The 10000-nt window shown below is 32.6% G+C and overlaps 1 long non-coding RNA gene across 1 annotated transcript in view; it reads left to right on the top strand.

The window, feature by feature from the left end:
* LOC128249185 (uncharacterized) overlaps window positions 1-10000 on the top strand; it is a 178569-nt gene that overhangs the window by 58120 nt on the left and 110449 nt on the right. The gene's annotated exons all lie outside the window — the stretch shown is intronic.

Below are 10000 nucleotides of genomic sequence, written 5' to 3'. Positions count from 1 at the left end.
GCTATTTCTTTTGATAAATGGAGTTCGCTTTATTCAGCCAAACTTCAGTCTGTAGATGACCTGCGACCTAAAATATTTACTGTGATTCTGAGAAGACACATTGAAATAGGTCGGCTTTAATATCACAGTAATCAGAAATATAAGTATAGTGAACTTCTTAGACATTATATCAGGCCTAAAAACAGATATATATCAGCACTTAAGAAACCAAACGAAAAGCTTTTGCGTATCCGAAAGTGTCCCAGCCACTTACATATTATCTTTTACATTTTGTCTGCTGGGGCCATGAAAATGTTTCTTAATAAAGGTATGTCAAAAACCGATGCTATTTATACCTCAAAGTTGTATGTAATCCTCTATATTATTCTAGGAAAATAGAAACCAAATGCTCACGACTAGAATACTTTTGATAATAGATCGAAACAACACAGACAACCATTGAGATAAACGACAAAACTAAAAAATATTTTTGTTTGATGTCGTTCACACATTTATTGAGAAATATTAAGACAATTGACTCAACAACTTGTATATAATTGTATTATTCTTTTATCTATGCTAGACAGATGAAAATCTAAATTACGACCCGTGATGAACAATTTTATCACATTGTCAACAATATCAGCATCATCTTGCCGAGCTGTCTCTGATTTTTTGCGAATCACACATGTTTTTCTTAGTTAACTAACGTCTAAATTCGCCATAACTATAGACGTTAGCTTCAAAACACTTATCTTTCAATTGTTGGAGTCATTGGACTGAGGCCATGCTGGGGTACCGTTTTGAAGGGTTTATTCGAACTCGGTAGATAATTTTCAGTCTGCACCGTTACGGAGACATAAACAAACTAACATATGTCAAACTGTTGAGAAAGGGACAAATATACATACATGTGTGTGTATGTGTCAGACAGGCTTCCATCCAGTTTCCATCGAGATAATTCATTCACAATACCTGGAGCTATAGTCGAAGACACCTGCCCAAGATGATGTGTGGTGAGACCACACCCGAGACCACAGTCCTACCTGCGCCCACTTCCGGGACTTGATGATCCTGGCCGTTTACTCGATAGAACTTCCACTGACCACCACCGTCTGGCCAAGGCCATTATCAATCGATGACTTTCGCCGAGATTATACATCCACCATGCAGTTCCCAAAGATTTCACTAGTAATAGCTATCGGGTTCTATTACGTTTTACGAAAGAGCAAATCATATTTGGTGCAGAATGGCCTCAGTCATTATTTGCTTTTAATATATATCTAAAGACCCTATCTACCATCTGGGGACCCAAAAGCCATAGCTACGAACTAACAGTATTTACTACTTATAAAGGCGGCGAGCTGGCAGAAACGTTAGCATGCCGGGTGAAATGCTTAGTGGTATTTCGTTTGTGACACGAACCCGGACCTCTTATAAAATGATAGGCGTTCTACTGTTGGACCAAAGTAGTCCATTCTTAGCAGCGAGAATAGTATATTGCTGACCTCAAGAATTTATAAACTTCGAGAGAACGTGAAATAGACTTTTCTTTTTACCAATAGATTTCGATGTAGATAAAAAAAATTATCAATAATAATACCTCACTACCAATTTCAGGCAGAAAGTTTTAGTCTACCCTTAAATATATTTAGTTACGGGTGCAGCACCACTCTGCGTAAGTCCTATTGCACGACAGTGAGAATGCCACACTTTCGAATTGAACCCAAAACCACGTGGCTGCAAAGTGAACTTATTAACCACACGACCTAGTAACAACTATTAATGATTAACATTTTTATGTACTCAACGTCCAGTTGAAACGGGCTGATAAGTATTCTAACTATATAATTACGTGTATGATTTATATGCGCGTGTATGCATGTAAGTATGTATATATTTATGCATGAATGTATGTGAGTGTATGTATGTATATGTATGTATATACATATGTGTGTGTGTGCGTGAATTTATATGTATGCATGTATGTATGAACACGAAGAGTTTGAACCCATGCTCGAATCACAAACGTGCATGAGCTCTCTCAAATGCAAATTCATTTACTTACAAAAGCTATTCACATTATCACTATCTGTTTGTCACAAAATACGAATGACCTAAGGGAAAACTAATATTCAGAAAAGCGTTGAGATGCAATAAGACTAAGACGCTAGATTAATTGCGTACTGTATTTTATCGTCTGGTGTTCTGAGTGCAAACAGGTCCTTTGTCTTTTATCTCGTTGATTATAAACACCAGCCTTGTACTGGAGTCGACTCAATTAACTAAAGCTCTCCCCAAAGAATTCCTGGCTTTATATCAATATATGTAATCAATAGTCTTTGGATATATTTTCGAAAAAATACATAAAATTGCACTAGTAATTAGATTTGCCTGCATAAAAAGAAAAGCTTCATCCGGGATTGAGTAATTGAGTATGACGTAAAAGTGTAAGTACGGGTTACATTCGTCGTTGTCTTTGTCCTACTTCGATATCAATAGACTCTGAAGATACACTACAATCGTGTATCTGGTATATATTTTATCAAAAGTTGTAACTGCATGACTTACATTTCTTTGCTACTGCTCGCGAATATTGAATGGAATCCCAGAGCCTGGATACATGGTGTGGAGTGAAATGAAAAGTGCTTATATTCTTATGTGTGCGTGTGTGTATGTGTGTATGTATTTGTGTGTGTGCGTGTGTGTGTGTGTGTGTGTGTATATATATGTATATATGTGTGTATGTAGTATATGTATATATATATATATATATATATATATATATATATATATATATATATATGAGTGTGTGTATATACGCATACATATATGTATATGTTTTTATGTGTATATATGTGTGTGCATGTATATATATATATACATATATATATATATATATATATATATATATATATATATATATATATGTGTGTGTGTGTGTGTGTGTGTGTGTGTGTGTGTGTGTGTGTGTGTGTGTGTGTGTGTATATGTTTATAAACAAACCCGAAAGGCTTTGTAAGTTACGCTTTAGAATGGGAGAATAAATATTATATATATATACATATATATTAGTTATTATGCAAGTTTCTCCTCTGCAGTTGTGTCTGGATTTCGGTATTGGATGCTTTTAGTGCATTTGGATGCCTAACTACAATGGATCCTCTTGGGAACATTTAATTGCATTCTGCTAGAGAGATCTATCATCTAAGTACTAAGTACATTGGTGGACTAACCGCTATACTGGAAGCTCTCTTGAGAACTGTAATATAAGTGGAACTCTAACTTATACAGTAGCAACTCCGCTTTACATACAAAATGTATGTATGTATACAGGGTCTTGCAGATAAATTGAGACAATTTTTGTGAAGCATAAAATTCGTTATAAATAAATTAAAATTAATGGGAGCCGAAAGATATAATTTTAATGTAACATTTATAACAAGAGAAATTTTTATCACTCAATATGGCCGCCCTTTTATGCAGTTATTGTCTCCACACGAGAACGAAATTTTTGTTTGCAGCTGTCACAACCTTTCGCTTTTCTTTCTTTTTTTTTTTTTTTTGCTTTGCATGTCACAGGTACGATGGAGGTCTTCGAACTGTTGGCACTCGAATGTGGAGAAGCATTGGTCTTTGTTTGATGTACACTCCATAAAAAGTTATCACGAATGTTGAGATCTGGGCTATTACTGGACCAGATGTTGGCTCTCACTCAAAATGGAATCTCCTCACCAAGGAAGGCCTTTGTTGCTTTTGGCACATGGCATGGTGCGGAGTCCTGGATAAGCACCACAGTATAAGAAACAACAGTATCAAGCCGAAACGTCTGCTCCATCCAAGGATAAAACTCTTGAAGCACATTTTCTCCTCGCACTATTTCGTATCTGGATACCACCCCGATTCACCCTTCTAATACACTTAGCTCTCCACATAACCATTCCATCTTTGAACTTCTTTCCTTCAAGAGCTCGACTCTGAAGACGGAGGCTCATCTCAACTTACGATGAAATCAATCTACAAACGTTATTTTGAACCACCGAGCCGCCAGAAACAGCTGTTGGATTTATAATACTTTTCTTCAACCCCTTTAATTCTCTATATCATTTGTATTCTGTGTATGTCGGACCTTTTTGTGTATATACATGTATACATATCTTGCATTCAATGTATTTAGCATACTGTATATGTTGATCTAGCTTGCTTATCCCTACATTCTACACCGTTTAAATCTCTTGAGCACTACAAAATGTATTCTATTTTGAGAATACTTGTCTCTCACCTATAAACATATACACACACACACACACACATATATATATATATATATATATAATATATATATATATATATATATATATATATATATATATATATATATATATATATATATATATATAAACTACATTAATATACTAAATAACAAATAACAGACAGTATACACTTTATATGAAAAGCACGCAGTGACAAACTATAATATTGGCACAGGGCCAGGGACCTTGAATGTGGGTGTGTAGTCGACCTCAATTTATAAGTGTTATTTTATGAACGACCCTCGAAAGGTGAAACGCAAAACCTCTAAATATTCATGGATATATAGGCCGCCTGTGGTTTAAGATAGATATCTAAATGCGTGTATGAAAAATAAAATTTGCCTCTTTGTTGCTGTTTTAGAGTAATAATTTTCAGTGTCATATTTTAGAACATTTAAAGTGGTTTAGATTTCAAGTAAACCGAATCAATTTAGCCTTCACAGATGGCAGTACGTTTCCTAAACTCATTATTGCCTTTTCTATCTCAGGTTTTAAATAAATATAACTTACATCATTCAGTATAAAAGTGTGATTATATATATATATATATATAATGAGCATTTGCATTTACTCCGCACCATGGTTCCAAGGATTAAAATATTGTATACAATTAATAGAATCACGTAAGTTTCTAATATTATTTCGTCAGATTGGCACAGGTCCAAGTACTCTTCCTGTCCTACAAACCAGGTAGCAGATCAGATAATAACAAGTGAGGGCATGTAATCTTCGTTTATATTAGTTAATACCGTTCTTCTTTATATTATTTATCTGGCTAAAGAACATTTAAGATCAGAGAAACTGTTTGTAATCTAATAAGTGAAGACACTAATGTACTGGACAAGATTTTGTGAGATTTTTGCTGTATAATCTATAAACGGAAGAACTTAGCTTCTTCAAATGTATAAAGTATTCTCATTGTATTGGAGAGTAATGGCGGAGTAAATATAAAATAACGGTCAATAAAGGCCAGAATTCTTCTTTTATTACATTTCAAACTTTCGCATTCTCTGAAACAATGCAACAATAGAGGAATATATAAATATATATTTGATATATATATATATATATACGTATGTATATATTTAGACAGGCGGACAGACCCATACATGCATACATACATACATACATACATACATATATAGATACATACATACATGCATACATACATACATACATACATACATACATACATACATATATAGATACATACATACATGCATACATACATACATACATGGATAGATAGATAGATAGATAGATAGATAGATAGATAGATAGATAGATAGATCGATAGATAGATAGATAGATAGATAGATAGATAGATAGATAGATAGATAGATGTTTGCTGACCAAAGTCATCGACAATATGTTCCGGTGCCACGCATACAAACCCATCTTATATGTAGGATATACATAGGATCGTACAAATGAACTAAAGTGAGGTTAAAAGACTTCGGTTAACTTGGGCTATCTCAGCAATTATTAGAATGAAACTCCCTTAGAAGCTTTGAAAATGTATGAAAAGTCAACGGAAAAATTTGGGGAAAATAACGATGACGATTTCATATCTGCGTATTTTTGAGGATTCAACGTGTGTGCCTATAAGTCTATTATGTATGCATGTCTGTTTATATATGTGTAGATGTTTCTCTCTATTTTTCTCCTTGTATGTGTGTGTGTGTATATGTGTGTGTGCAGAAAAGAAATGTTCATCATTCTATTTTGTTTCTATGGTATAAAAAGACTATTATTCCTCATTACAAAATACGATTCTTTAATCTATACTACACAACTATGTATTTATATCGTGTATGACTTTATCTTGCAGTATTACCATAATATTTGTCGATGCAAGTGGCTGTTATGCGACAGCTATTGTCCGGTTCGATTGAGTCAGGCTTTTCACTTAATAAAATACATTAAAAAAAAGCACTCTCAATAATAAAGCTGCAAAAAAGAAAGCAACGAAAACAAAGAATAAAAACTAAAAATGTTTTTACTGTCTGTGATTTATACTTGTCGATGTTGAATTCCTTTGCACTCTTTTACACTTGATTGTTGTCGCTATCAGCAATCTACGGTTGCCTTGACGAAACTACTGACGAATATGTTTACGAGAGAAAAATGTTGTTCTCGGAAATCACATCCAACAGGATTAAGGCCAAGAAATGCAGAGAAAACAACTACACAATAAAGATATTTTGTTTTGACTCCTCTTGCAAAAAAGAAAACAAATTAAAGGAATTTCTATAATATCTTTATCTACTTCAGTTCGTTATTTTTGGGAAATTTTTCTTAAGAGGATGTTTAAAGAAAATATATTTTGTGTACATGTGTGTGCTTTTATGTGTGCTTGTGAGCAATTAAATTATGCATGCGTGTAATTACAATAAGCTTAATCCTTAAATCGGAGTCAGAATATCATGAAATCTGAAGCAGCAAAAACCAATGAAATAAAAGACCTTCTATACGTATGGTGTTACATACATAAACACACACTTACATACGCAGACATGCACAAGCACATACATGTGAGTGTGTAAGCATGTGCATCTAAAGATTTCTTATATACACACTTATGCAATTATAAATATATACATCCGTCTATTATCTATCTCTCAGCCTATCTATTCATCTATCCACCTCTGTGTGTGCGCGTGTGTGAGCATGTATGTAAGCATGTATACCTTATTTATTGAAACATTGGAGCATGCATAAAAAATCAGCTGTTCTCTATGTATGAAGGTATATATATATATATATATATATTTATGCATGTATAAATGTGTGCGTATATATATATATATATATATATATAGATATATATATATACATATATATGTATAAATGTGTGTTTATATAAATAGATATACAAATGTGTATATATAAGGATATATAGAAATGGGTGTGTGTGTAAGTGTGTGTGTGTGTGTGTGTAAGTGTGTGTGCGTGGGGTGGCGTGTATAGGTAAATATATAGCTAGCTATAAAGAACAACCCTTCATCAGTTGTCGGGTGTTTTATCTACTCCACATTTCGAGCATTACGACAAGATGCGTCTTCGTCAAAACAGTTACTCCCACAAAGAAAATTAGATATAATTTCTGATTTGCGGTGGGTCAAAGTTGGTAACAAAAACAGGACAGTAAAAACAATACATACATATACACATATACATACATACACATATACATACATACATACATACATACATACATACATACATATACATAGATATGTGTGTATATGAATGTGCATTCGTTTAAGCATACTGATACTATATGAATATATATATAAATACGTACATGTATGCATATGTGTGTTTGTTTGTATATGTATGCATTTCGTATGTATGTGATGCTGATAACTCTCTCTCTCTCTCTTTCTTTCTATCTCTTTTTTTTTTTTTTTTTTTTGCTTACAAGAAAGTAATTCATGCGTAAAGAATTTTAAGTGGAACCAACGAAATAAGGCAAAAATAAACAGATGTTTTAGGATATATAGAATATATCATACTTAAATTTATTTATTACGAAACAAAATAGAATCCTGTATGTGATCTTACACACGTGAGTTTTTCAAATGGTAGTGTTCAAGCACTAACTCAAAAGACCCGTGTACTTTCATTAGGGGTGAATAAGCTTGAAAGATTTGAAAGAAAATAAATAAAGAGAAACATCTCTTAGTAACAGCTTATTTGAGTTGTAGAAATTTTAAACATAGAACACAAATTTCACAAATTCTTCTTTCACCTTTCTTTACTTCTCTTAGTCACTGGACTGTGGTCATATCTCAGCACCTTTATGAAGGGTATAAGGAAAATAATTGACACCAGTGCTTATTGTTTTAAAATCTATTACTTATTTGATCGGATTCTCATACGCCGAATCGCTAACATTACGATGACATATATATATATATATATATATATATATATATATATATATATATATATATATATATATTGAAAAAAAAGTCGTCAGAATTTTGGAATAACTTCTTTCATTTATTTTATACATGAAAGAAGTTATTCCAAAATTCTGACGACTTTTTTTTCAATATTTACTTCTGTACATCACACCTAACACTCTACACACACACACACACACACATATATATATATATATATATATATATATATATATATATATATATATATATATATATATACATGCACAGTCCGACGTTGTGTTAGCTGGCCGTAACTTTAAAGTCATTGTCAATAACCAATAACATACTTGTTTATGAAGAATAACAAATTCTATAAAAGTATAGAGTAACATTCCAGAGTAACGTAAAATTCTTTTTATTATAACAGAACAAAAGACAAACGTGTATATATACATAGACATATATATAGAGAGAGATAGATATTACGGAGATGTACTTGCATAGCAAGTGACCTGATCTGAGATCGTGTGCTGGAACGAAAACAATTGCAGCTTGGAAGGTGTTTATATGTCATTTAAGAAACACACAAAAAACCGTTAGATTCACTTCAACATTTAAATTTAATTTGTGTCAAAATATTTTCGTCGCTTTGGGACCGCGACCTGTTCACTGACAATATTCTGTGCTGCATCACAGAGGAGTGATTCTTTGCTTATAATAAACACTGACCAACTTCAATATTTCCATTTTCTTATTTTTCATATATATATATATATATATATATATATATATGAAAGAATATGTGTGTCCTTAGCGGAGAACTTGAGGTTGCAAAAAGTGAAGATCTTAACTATGCAGCCATGGCTGAACCCGTAACATTATTTTGAAGTTGAACTTAACAAAAATAAATCTGTTATGTTAATGCGAAAATAATATTTCTCGTATCAAAGAAATACTGCTATACTATCCTTGTAGATGTTGAATTTCATTGCAGTCTTTTGCAGTTGATATGTGTGTGTGTGTGTGTGTGTGTGTGTGTGTGTGTGTGTGTGTGTGTGTGTGTGTGTGTGTGTGTGTGTGTGTGTGTGTGCATGCTTGCATGTATGTATGTTTGTATGTGTGTATGTTTGCATATATGAAAGCTTTCAGCAATCTAGAGTTACCTTGACAAACCTATCACCGAAAAAGTTTACGAGAGAAAAATGTTGCTCTCGCTAATCACATCTGACAGGATCAATACCGAGAAAGACAGTAAAAACAATAAAACAAAAAGAGTTCGTTTTGGATTTTTTTCTTTAAACACAGCCATAAAGTTATATGAGTTATTTATTTCTTGTAAATCTTTCTTTTGAGGATGTTCGACGAAAATACACTCGGTCAGTGTATGTTATTTGTGTGTGTAGGGGTGTGTAATTAAATTGTCTGTTTATATACTTCTAATATCAGTAAGTTTAATCCTTACGTCGCCTTGGAATGTCATAAAACCACAAGTCACAGAGACCTAACGAATAAAAGAATTTCTACGTGTATGCATGATCATATGTATATATGCATATATACACACATACATACATACATACATACATACAAACATACATATATACATATATATATGTATGTATATATATCAATATACATGTATCAATATACATGTATGTATGTATATATATAGACGGATAGATAGATACATACATACATACTTGCATACATACATACATACCTAAATGTAAAATTATAAACCTCGCTAAGTCAGAGATTGGTTTAGTTAGCAAGCATGTCATTGGAAATAATTAAACATAGTATTTAAAAAGAGTT

This window comes from Octopus bimaculoides, chromosome 12, assembly GCF_046866305.1.
Source record: "Octopus bimaculoides isolate indiv1 chromosome 12, ASM4686630v1, whole genome shotgun sequence".
Lineage (NCBI taxonomy): Eukaryota > Metazoa > Mollusca > Cephalopoda > Octopoda > Octopodidae > Octopus > Octopus bimaculoides.
The sequence above is the reverse complement of the archived record's forward strand: the minus strand, read 5'-3'. Positions and strand labels throughout refer to the sequence as shown.